We start from the raw sequence: 13099 nt of genomic DNA, 5'->3' as shown, positions 1-13099 counted from the left end.
TATAATCAGGAATTATCTACAGATTTTCCAAACCTTCCATTTTATGGGTGATGATAAATAATGAGATATATATGTACTAATCCAGATATAGATTAATAGCAGTGTCCATTACTTCAAAGTATTTTAAAACAATAAGATTTAGACATATTATAATAGGCCCTCTGAAAAACAGTTCAGCAGAAGAGAAATGGTGTGGTGATTATTTGGCAATACATTGCATATATTCACAAAATACACATGTAGTATCACTGAAAGTCCAGGGCCAAAGGTCTAATTATATGCCATTTTCAGATCAATAACTGTACTCAGTTTTACTTCAGGCACAAAGAGAAGAGGCAAACACCTGAAACTTTTGTGAGTTATGGGGATTCCCAGATGGCACCCTGGTAAAGAATCCGCCTGCCAGTGCAGGAGATGTAGATTTGATCCCTGGGTCAGGAAGAGTCCCTGGAGAAGGAAATGCCAACCCACTCCAGTATTCTTGCCTGGAAAACTCCATGGACAGAGGAGCCTAGCAGGCTATGGATCATGGAATGGCAAAGAGCGTGCACACACACTCAATCCTTCAAGTTATAAAGGAGAAAATTGATAATTAAGGAGGTCCAAAAATGGTAAAAGATGGTAATGAGTAAAACTGGGAAATGTGGTGAGAAGCAACAAGGGACTGAGCAATAGTGAATGAATGGAACAGTTGCTGAATCTTTGTGTTATATAGTGTTTGAATTTATGCTCTCTCTTAATCATTTCTGTCTTTCCATCCATTGTTCTCCTACCTTCCAAGAAAACAGAACTAATAGTCAGATTCCTTAAAGACAATTGGGTCCTGTCCCCTTGATCCTAGCACTATCTGCATCATCAAGGAAGCTGATATCTGATAAGGCAGCTGTTCTGAAAACGTGGCACATAAGAGGAAGACTCCTCTCCCCACACGAGACTGCCTCCTGAAAGCTCTGGAAACAACTCCCTTTTGTCCTTTCACCTGCCACGATTTCATGAGCTCAGGTTTTTGTACTAAAACTAACTTAGAGAATCAAATGAACATGTAGAATATCTAGGTTCAAATTCATCCCTGGGACTGGACCAAAAATCAAAAGGGAATTTCCATTTTGTTTGCTATCCATTCAGTATTGCAGAGAAAGAGGAATGTGAAAGCTTCTCAGCAGCTCAGCCTATCTCTAGGAATATCTAGAGATAAGGATATTTTTAAATTACACAGAACTCAGTTTCCTTTTAACCAATGCCTGCTGAACATCGACACCAGTCTGTGAGAGGGAAGTGATATGATAACACGAGAATTCTGAAGGGAGATGCCATATTTCAACCTTCTCTGTATTACTTTCAAATGCATCATAGTGGTGGGGGTACTCTGACTCTCAAAGATTTATGTTCCAGTACATTCCATTGATATCAGATCTGAATAGAATCCTCAATAGAAATGTTTTTCTCTAAGACTAGGCTAATAAAAAAATGAGACAACTGGATTGCATCTTATGGAAAAATCTAGTAGGTGCCTGTCTTGTTCCCAATGTACCCATTTATTTCAAAGAAAACTTGAAAGGAATACACTCAAAAGTCCACATATACATGAAAAGAATTCATGTGACCAGACTACATTGTATTTCCCAAAAACTTGGGCTCATTTTGAATAGCATTTGTCATTCCCTCTGGAATCTGAAGTTCAAGAACACTGAGTTAATTTAAGAACTAGCAAATCTGATATGTGACAATTGGGAAAACTGTGCACGTATGAGCATAGGAGGGCATATGCATGTACAGACACACATATACTCAGATATGCTAGATGCCAGATGAATTCGGATATGGCTAACACGATCCTTGATTTATTCCTATTTGACCCAGTTTATTTTCCACCGACATTTCTATTCTTAGCTGTATGTTACTATTATTTCTACCTCTTCAATATTCATTGCTCTTCTCTTCCCACAGAATTGTTTCTAAGTGTCAGCTGATCTTGCTTTAGCTCCTGCGACAATTTTATCCAGGGGCTTGGGTGGATTAGCCACAATTATTCCTCTGACCCAGGAACATTTCAGAAAATTTAAGTAAAAGGCAAAATGTCCACATATGCAGTTAATTATAACGTCCTGGGTAAGTCTGCTGCTGCTAAGTCACTTCAGTCGTGTCCGACTCTGTGCAACCCCACGGACAACAGCTAGCCATAGAATTCACACCCAGGTTCCAGTATATTTGCTTTTTAAAACTTCTGGCATTGGTTAATGAGAATGTCTAGATAGATATGTAATTCTAGTACCCCCATCAAAATTTCCAGCTCCAAGGAGTTTCTAGATACTGAACTGCTTTTGTTTTGATAACTTTCTATTCCACCAGTTGAAAGTTGTTAGGCTAACCAGATGGGAGAGTGAAATAAGGTCTACAATTCTTTTTCTGAATTCCCGAATCCCCCGAAGTTCTACAAACTAAGATTTTGAATGAATTTGGCTCAAATTTTGGCTTTAAAGCCTGATCTTAATTGAGAGGAGACTATTCATAGTTTTCATTTTCACCAGTTAACATGAGTATTCATATGTTTGGGGTTTGCCAGGTGGCGCTAGTTGTAAAGAACCCTCCTGCCAATGCAGAAGACACAAGAAATGTGGGTTCGATCCCTGGCAACCCACGCCAGTATTCCTGCCTGGAGAATTCCATGGATAGAGGAGTCTGGCGCGCTACAGTCCATAGAGTTGCAAACAGTCAGACATAACTGAAGCAAGTTAGCAAGCATGCATTTGTGTTTCTCCACAGAGATGTTAATGCATTTGGTAATGGCTCAGTCTTTCCTAGGCTCTGAACTCCTTGAGCATAAGACTGAACTCTTCTTCATTTTTCCACTTTCAGTATCTGGTTACAGTTCTTATTTCAGGATGTGAGATCAATAAATACTTATTTTTAAAAATTCATAAATATCACACCCAATAGAAATAGAAAAAATAAGCTCTTCAACCAAGAATCTTCTAAGAATTATTAATTACTTATGAAAGGCCAAAACTTACCTAGAAGACTGGTAACCAGTCTTCCCTGTTTTGGTCTTAAGTATTAACTTACTAATCTATAATTGCTAAATATAGAATATGGCAACACCACAATTTAATAGATGATATTTTGCAAGAAGCATAGTGGAAATGTGAACAAAGGAAATTGAGAATGACACTACTCTCTCTTTCCTACACCCCACCATCCACTTCTAAATCCTGCAAGGTAAGTTTGTTCTTAGAAATGCCAATCCTTTTTGAGACTAACCTGAAGAGAGACTCATTTCAGAACACACATCACCATTACCTGAAAGTATCTTAATAATACTTCATCATTCCTGATCCACCTTCTGTGCTTTCACTACCTTTGATTATTCAAATTCCATTGCATTTTATTTTAACTGGAAATACTCACATCTATGCATGTATATTGTATGCATTATACTAGAATGGCTGGGGCTGCTTATGTAATTGGGCTAAGGCTTTTCCTCGGGGAAATTCAGTAAAATTATCTTTCATTACATTTCTAAAATACTACTCATTAAAAGCAGAAATAAACTTTTATACTCATGGCTAACAATGCAGAAAAGAGTCTCCACCCTGCAGCTTATCTCAATTTCAGAAAGGAGGAGGTATTTTCCAGATGAGTTGCTGTTTGATTTGATTTTCACTCACAATTACTATCAAGATTTTCCCCCCAGCTTCTTTTATGATATTTTTACACTTCATCTTATATCCCATTTTCCAAATCAGTGTGTTTTTTTAAAAAACATGACCCAATTACTGTTCATTTGGAGTTCAGAAAAAATTGCAATTTTTTTTTCCTGATAAGATTTTCACTATTTACAGTCGTGGATGCCAAAATGGAGAAAGATAGAAGGAAAGGAAAAAACCCCGCTTCTCCCCAGCACTCTATGTCCTTCTTTCTCACTGCTGAATTTATTGTTTTGATTCCTCCATGCTCAGGCAAACTCTCAAGCATGCCATATGAGAATTTTAAAAATGAAGCTCTCATTTAGGAGTCACATAGTGGTGATATACACACAGAGCTTCAATTTAAACCATTATTGCATACCATCTTTTTCCTTTTATAATAATCCATTAAATGCTTTCAAGTATGGAGAAGGAATAGCAACCTGTAGATCCAAATGGAACCCAGGTGACCTATAAAATACATCCTGCCTCCCTGACTGAGTTGTTAGAGCTCCCATCTTTAATGGATGGCATTGTTATTTTACCATCCAGACAACCGCACATCAATTATACATTCTCCAAAGTCATGAATCACTCTTTGAAGGCAACCTGTCTTTTGGTTGTTATATACTTCATTTTCCCTTAACCTCTGAACAAAACCTTGTGTATGAATGTAAAAGATTATGTCCTTGTTTTAAATATATTGATCGATAATTGGAGAATACCTTTGGGGAACATTTAATGTTTATTCTCCCAAGCATAGAGTGCCCTACTATATGGTCAATAATTTCCTATGACAACAATAGCAGCATTCAAGAGGATAATGTTAAGTAGGATATTTTCTTCCAGAAAAATGCCATTTGCATTGCTTTGTATACATGAGTTAAGACTTAGTTTCCCATTTGTACATATATATATATATACATATGTACTTATCTCTCCACTTCCTTACACACATTTCAATTTACATTGTTAGACATGTTATGCAGTCTTGTAAATAGCGCATGATTAAAGACAAAACAATTATTTCTCCACATGGTTTATATCTCCAAATGGATAGGATAGTGCAGTAAAATATTTAACTTTCATTTGCAGTATAATCACCCAAAATTTCCAAATCATCTCATACTCCTAAGTCAATAGGTTGTTATAATACCCACAAAATAACAGGGCATTTTTTTTTCTTAATGTAGAAGAAAGAACAATCAGTTAAAATTAGTGACACTATTTACATTTATATACTTTGCCACTAGTAGAAAAAGATAGTTGTAACATTTTCTGGCCTCATCTCCCAACACTCTTCCACATATAATCTATTGTCATAGTTGACCCAGGTTGCTTTAACAAAATACCAGAGACTGGGTATCTTAAACAATAGGTATGTAAATTTATCACTGGTTTGGAGGCTGGGAAGTTCAAGATCAAATTAGATTGAGAGGGCAGGAGCAGAACTGATGAGCAGGATGTTGCTGACAAATTTAGTTCCCCAGTGAGAGTCTTCTTTCTGGCTAGCCAAAGGCCACCTTCCTACTGCGGCCTTACATAGTGGAAAGACAGTTGTCTAGTGTCTTTCAGAAGTGAAAGTGTTAGTTGCTCAGTAATGTCTGACTCTCTGCGACCCCAAGGACTGTAACCTGCCAGATTCCTCTGTCCATGGGATTTCCCAGGCAAGAATACTCAAGTGGGTTGCCATTCCCTTCTTCCAGGGGATCTTCCCAACCCAGGGATTGAACCTGGGTCTCTGCATTGCAGGCAGATTCTTTACCATCTGAGCCACTAGAGAAGCCCCAGGTTACTTTAATATAAGGACATGAATCCCATCATGGGGCTCTACCTTCATGTTCTCATCTCAGCCCAAAGGCCCCACCTTCAAATACCATCGCTTAGAGAGTTGGGACATCAACAAATGAATTCATGCGAGACACAAACATTCAGTCCTTAACATTTATGCTCCACTTACATATTTATCACAATTGGAATGTTCTCCCTCTTTCTCTCCCTATCAAGACTGCCCATTCTTCAAAGCTCAGTAAAGTTTCCTTCTTGTTAAAGACTTCTTAAATCTTTCCTAAACAGTTTTAATATCTCTTTCTTTTGAACTCCCTTTTAAACATTGTGTTTTTCTTCCCAGACTCACATTTACTTGTAGTATATCCAGTCATGTACTTATCTAAGTCATACTGCTAGATTATCGGTGTGTTATGGAGAAGAAATGTATCTTAATCATATTCATATCCCCTGCAGCACTTTGCAAAATGTTTAGTATCAAAAGAGAATTCAAGAATGTTTATGAAATTGGATCATAAAAATTGTTAAACCTGGACAGGGACTTGGAAAAAACCGTAAGATTATTTCTGGGAAAAAAAAAATATCAGCATGACACCATACTGTAATTCAACTATACTTCAATAAACAATAAATTAAAAAATTCGCAACAAAATATAATACAACATCCAATTATTTAAGCATCAAAAATCAAGCAAAGTGAACACTATTTTAGAAACAAAGGAGAGAGGAATAAAGAACTAAATTTTAGTATTAACCCAGAGTTGGCAGTTACTAGGGTATAGAGAAAAGTGAAGGTGAAGTCACTCTGTCATGTCCGACTCCTAGCGACCCCATAGACGGCAGGCCAACAGGCTCCTCCATCCATGGGATTTTCCAGGCAAGAGTACTGGAGTGGGTTGCCATTGGCCAACTCCAGTGTTCTTGCCTGGAGAATCCCAGGGATGGGGGAGCCTGGTGGGCTGCCGTCTGTGGGGTCGCACAGAGTCAGACATGACTGAAGTGACTTAGCAGCAGCAGCAGCAGGACATAGAGAATTTCTTATTCTCATTATGTGGCAAGCAGGAGAGAACCAGACTGAAGTTATGTTGGAAAGAGCTAAGGAGGAGCCACACATGAAACTCTTTTTGCTTGAAATGCCTTTTCTCTTTTTCTTTATCTAATTCTCCTCAACCCCCAAAATGATGCAGATGTTACTTTCTCTTAGGCTCCTCCAGGTCTGTGTGGAACATCTAAGAACCCATTAGTAGTCTGTATGGATTTGAATGTTTCTCTGCAAGATGAGGATTTCTTTAGAGTAGGAATTTTCCCTGGTGGCTCAGATGCTAAAGAATCTGCCTGCAATGCAGGACACCTAGGTTCCATCACTGGGTTGGGAAGATCCCCTGGAGGAGGGCAAGGCAACCCACTCCTGTATTCTTGCCTAGAGAATACACATGGACAGGGAACCTGGCAGGCTACAGTCCATGGGATTGCAAAGAGTCAGACACGACTGAGCGACGAAGCACAGGAATTTTACAAATCTGCATGTTCAGCTTAAGCCAGTGTTTGGCACATACTAGATGCTTAGTAACTATGTGTTAATTGAGTTTATTAAACTGCTTCCACTGTCTGCTGGCTTGTAATCCTAGTAAGTCACCTATCTTTGAACATCAGTCTCCATATATACAACGTGGAGCTCAAGATTGAGATGAAGCTAAGGTTGTGGTGAAGCTCAGTCAAGATAATGAAGATAAAATATATGGTATTATTACTACATATACACTATGAACTACTTTAACATGTATAAAACATCAATTTTTAATTAATTATGACATCTTGATTTCATTTCTACCCAGGATGTTTTAGGAACTCTTCTCCCTACAAATTACTCAGCATCCAGAATTATCATTAGGAAGTAAAAGCAATACTGTTGCATATTTTATAAACATAATTCTTTATTATGCATCATTTCTCTACTCCACTGAAGTAAAGTGAAAGTTACTCAGCTGTGTCCAACTCTTTGCAACCTCGTGGACTATAGAGTCCATAGAATTCTCCAGGCCAGAATACTGGAGTGGGAAGCCTTTCCCTTTTCCAGGGGATCTTTCCCAACCCAGGCATCAAACTCAGGTCTCCCACACTGCAGGCAGATTCTTTACCAATTAAAGCTATCAGGGAAGCCCCTCTCTACTACATTATCAAAGTTAATTAAAAACTGACAGATGAACTTACACTTCTATCATACATGCTTAACTGTCAAAAAAAAAAAAAATACACTCTCACTGCAAATAGCAAGGCATTAAACAACAGGGAACACAGGACTGTGATCCTGAGAGAAAGTAAAGAAAGTAACCCCCATAACCACACAATTTACTGCCTGGAAGCAGTTTACAGACCACGACAGAGAGTGAGGGGACCCACACAAAGCGTGACAGTCTCAGTGACTTGAGGATACAGAGATCTGAGTTCATGAACACAGAGTCACTTCTGTTGGTTGGTGGGACATGAGTGAAAAGGGAGCTGAACTGAGAGGTTGTCCTGGAGAACTGCATGTAGGTCCCCTTCAACCTTTAGTTGAACACAGATCTATACATTAGGTGGAAACATCCACAAAGCTGAGAAAAGAACCTCTAGGAGACAGTATGCCAAAACACATCTAGAGTTCACACAAAGCTGGGAATGTTTGTAGTCCCATCAGCCAAAAGGGAGTGACCTCATAATACATGAGGACATTGGGCAGAGTCCTTAGCACAGTATCGATTTTAAAATATTGTTTGAAAGTTTCAAAGTGACCCCAGATAATTTAACTATGAGATATTTTACCAAAGAGAAATAAAAACATACATCTACACAAAGATCCGTTCTTGAATGGTCACAGCAGCTTTATTCAATGCAACCAAACAATGACTATCAACTGATGAACAGATGAAATAATTGTGGTCTATCCGTACAATGAAATACCATGCCAAAAAAGAAACATAAGAAAGCAACTATGGGTATACACACAAAAAGGCATGTATGAATCTCAAAAACATCATGTGAGGGGTAAGACACTAGAACCAAAGACTACATTCTATACAATTTCATTTATGTAAGATTCTTTAAAAAGGCAAGGTACAGTGAAAGAATGTAGATCAGTGTTGGAAAATGGATAAGGGTGAGGAAAGAAGTTTTTCTGCATAAGAGAATTTGGGGGGATGATATGAACATTCTGTCTTTGTTTTGGTGGTTATATTTGAGTATGTACATTTTTCAAAGTTCATCAAATTGTGTGTTCACCTAAATGGATGAAATTCATTGCATATTAATGATTATTTGATAGTTTATTTAAAAAACTGACCATATGTCCAAAAAAGTATCATTTAGGCTTTTTATTTACATATTTTTAGTCCTCCACTGAACTCATTTTTAAGCTTTTTAGTTTGGCCTCAGTATCCAATACGTGCTATATAGCCATCATTAGTTTCAACAAAGACGAGGAAAATGAATCGGAGAAGGCGATGGCACCCCACTCCAGTACTCTTGCCTGGAAAATCCCATGGGCAGAGAAGCCTGGCAGTCCATGGGGTCGCAAAGAATCGGACAGGACTGAGCGACTTCACTTTTCACTTTCCACTTTCATGCATTGGAGAAGGAAATGGCAACCCACTCCAGTGTTCTTACCTGGAAAATCCCAGGGACGGGGGAACCTGGTGGGCTGCCGTCTATGGGGTCACACAGAGTCGAACACGACTGAAGTGACTTAGCAGCAGCAGCAGCAGCAGCAGCAGCAGCAGGAAATGAATATGAAAAGTGGAGTTTTGTTTCATTCTCTGTGATAGAAAGGGGCAAACCCATGAGAACTGGGAATGGCTACTGAGTAATTCAATCAACAGGTTCGCTCTAAATTTTAAATATAAAGTAAAATAATTCTTAATATATTAGGGATATCAAGTTTTCTCAGGATAAGCCAGTTCAAATAGTCAAAGCATGATGCATTTAGTTAACTGTATCACCTAATTAACTAGAAGAGTACTTTGTTTCATTTCATAAAGACTTTTAGACACAAGAATTTTTCTTTCCTAATTAAGTACAAGATAAGGAATGTATTTAAATTTTGTTTTCATTAATACTGAATCTTCCAGGGCTCAGATTTGTCACCCTGGTGTTCTTATAAGAATTATAAGCATTGTCTGTAAAGCATCTAACATAGTGCCAAATCGAGAGCAGATGCCCCAGAATTCTAATTTAGCATCAATTTATCATCATCATCATCATTACCCTTATGTGGCTTTTTTTCCAGAAATTGTAGAATTTGAATTTGCTTATTTATTTAATTTTTCCCTAAATTGTCTATGAATTCTTAAAAAAAAATGTACCCCTTCTGCTCTAAAAGGGAGTGGGGGAGGATGATTAATGAGATTTCAATCTTAGTCATTTCTAGTTAGCCAAAGTCTTATTATGCTTTGGACAATAGCATCACATTGCTGTTTCAGTAGGGTTATTGGACTCTAAAACAGTTCTCTAATGCATTTTAGGCTAAATTTGATTTTATAAAATTCATAGCTTTTATTTAATTGTCCTTTATTCTTATGAAGTTATGGAGGTTCTTAGGTATTATTTCCACATTTATCATAAGCATCTATAGGGGTTTCTAGACGATTGAACTAATTGGAGATCTGTAATAATATATTATGGCTCATCTGGTTGTACTTTTCAAGATCTTATTCTGTCCATAATTGTGGGTCTTCTTTCACATTTTTCCAGTGGTAATAATAATAATAATAATTGATGACAGCAAAAGTAATAAAACTAGTCTTAATATTGTATACTGTAAAGCAGTGGTTGTTTAAGCTTGTCAAGACATTTTCTAAATAAATGTTTTCAAAAAACAATAACCAGACTCTCTGAACCATCATGTGATGCCAGAAAGAAGGTCATATAACTTTCCCATAAAAATCCTTTGTTTTTTGCATCAGGTAAAATGCTCCACAATAATTGTATTGGCTGTCCATCACAGCGCCTCAGGGAAGCATGCTGCTAACAGGGTCATTTCTCCTTCACAGTTGAGGATACTGAAGCATAGACACATTAGTGGTAACTTGTCCAAATCAACACCGTGAACTAGTGAACCACATCACTGTGTGACAACGACACCACTCAAAGGCAGGCACCACACAGGAAAAGGCATGGTGAAGGTTAATTTCAGATTAAACTGGGGCAGCATGCATGTTGGGTCATCTTGGGAAGATGTGCTAAAATTCACAGAGACAAGGTTAGTCATGGTTCATAAACCTTACCTGAGAGTGTTCCCTGATGTATGTTTAGGCATTCAACTTTATTTTCACAAAATAGTTGTGGCAGGAAGACTGTCTTTTATTGTCAAAGTGAAGATAGACTTCACTTTTCCTTCTTCCTAATAAGTATCAACAGCTTCATCCACTTTGTTGAGTCTATTCTGTTCACACACAAAAAAAAGATTTTCAATTTCTTTTTTTACTAAAATCATATGAAAGTAATAAAGTTATGCCTGTTGGTTACACACTCATGAGCTCTTTCCAGTAGCATAGCTTCACAGCAGCTGGACTCACTCAGCCAGAGCAGTTAATTGCAGAGAGCAAGCAGAGCCTTTCTTAGCAGACCCATCCAGAAAGTGCCAAGGTCCAAGTTGCCCTACACAGACTCCCTAGAGTGCCATGAATCCCAGATTCATTTCTCTCTCTCTTTGTCTCTCTCTCCACCCCTTCTCTTTCCCTCTCCCTTACCCTTTTCCTCTTTTTAACTTTATTTCTAGTTTTAAAAAGGAAAACTAGAATGCAGCAAGGATAAATTCTTTCACAATTATTCCACGGTGAAGAGATGTGGATCTCTTTATTTTTCATGTCTCCAGACTTGCAAGATCTAAGGTATTGACTACAGCAAATAGTAGACAATGATGGATATTTCCAGGCTCTATATTAATTCCAAAGCCACTTATAGTTAAGCATTCTAAAAATGTTAGTATTCATCTTAGCAAGCTAATATCAATTCATGATATTTCATTGAGGTAATGGGAATATATACACTGATTTATCAAAGGAAGATAAGGATGAATGCCAATGAAATCCATTTTATTGTATGATGAATACTAATTTTGTAGGGCATGCCTCTACATTTATACCTTGCAATAATGCTTTGATTCTTACCAGCACAATGTGAATATTTGTGCATAATTTTACATCTTGAATGATTTCTGTCTCAAATTTTCTTTAAGTTAAAATGTATAACTTTAGCAATACCAAATGCTGGTGAGGATTTGAAGCAATCAGAACTCTCAATACATTGTTGATGGGGGCATAAAATGGTGCACCCAACTAGGAATAATTCAACAGTTAAAGTTAAACACATATACTTGTTCATCAGTTATATTCCTAGGGGTTTACTCAGAGAAATAAAAACACATGTTCACATAAAGAACTGTATAAGAACGTTCATAGCAGTTTTATTCATAATAGCCAAAAAATGAAACAAGTCAAGTATTCATCAATTATAGAAAGAGCAAATAAATTATTGCTGTCTACACACAATATGATACTTTTCTGTATACAAAAGAATGGACTACTGATATAGCCAACAGCAGAGATGAATCTCAAAAGCATTAAGCTGAGTAAAAAAAGTTGGACATGAACATGCATAATATATGATTTTATCAATGTAAAGTTCAGAAACATACAAAAGTAACCTTTGGTGATGGAAGTCAAATATTGGTTGCCTATGGTAGAGAGTGATTTTATTAGGAAAGAAGTCCAGAGAACTTCCTGTGGTTTTAGAAATGTTCTAGGTTTTGTTGCAGGTGTAAGTTATATGGATTAATATTATTTGTCTGCATTTGTTGAACTATATACTTTTAAGACCTGTGCATTTCACTGTGTATAAATTACACCAACACCCCTGCCTCCAGTATAGCTTCAATTCTGCTTCTGCATTCTCTTATCATTAGGCTTTCCTTGTCCCCTCTCACACCTCACCTTGACCCCTGAAACCTTTCCCTGGGTTTCCATAAGAGCCTCCTGTGAACTCACCTCACAGCTTTGCACTGCTCATATGTCTTTCCCATCAAGTTACATTTCCCTTATAACTTAAGTGATCCCTTTCTGGGATTCTAATTTCTTTTCACCATCATAAATAAATCAATATTAAAACTTTTTTTTCCTCTTGAAAAAAACTGTTATGAATGTTCTTATACAGTTCTTTATGTGGACATGTGTTTGTATTTCTCTGAGTAAACCCCTAGGAATGTAACTGATGAAAAAGAATATATGTTTACCTTTAACTGTTGAATTATTCCTAATTGGGTGCATCATTTTATGCCCCCATCAACAATGTATTGAGAGTTCTGATTGCTTCAAATCCTCACCAGCATTTGGTATTGCTAAAGTTATACATTTTAACTTAAGGAAAATCTGAGACAGAAATCATTCAAGACGTAAAATTATGCACAAATATTCACATTGTGCTGGTAGGAATCAAAGCTGAGGTTTCAGGTCTTGATGACTGTGACAAGTCTTCCTTCAAAAAGAGCTCATTTCAATATGGTGGTTGCTTTAGTTGTGTTTGACTTTCCCACCTCATGAACTGTAGCCCACCAGGCTCCTTTGTCCATGGGATTCTCCAAGCAAGAATACTGGAGT

This window comes from Ovis canadensis, chromosome 1 (genome assembly GCF_042477335.2).
Source record: "Ovis canadensis isolate MfBH-ARS-UI-01 breed Bighorn chromosome 1, ARS-UI_OviCan_v2, whole genome shotgun sequence".
Classification (NCBI taxonomy): domain Eukaryota; kingdom Metazoa; phylum Chordata; class Mammalia; order Artiodactyla; family Bovidae; genus Ovis; species Ovis canadensis.
The sequence above is the reverse complement of the archived record's forward strand: the minus strand, read 5'-3'. Positions refer to the sequence as shown.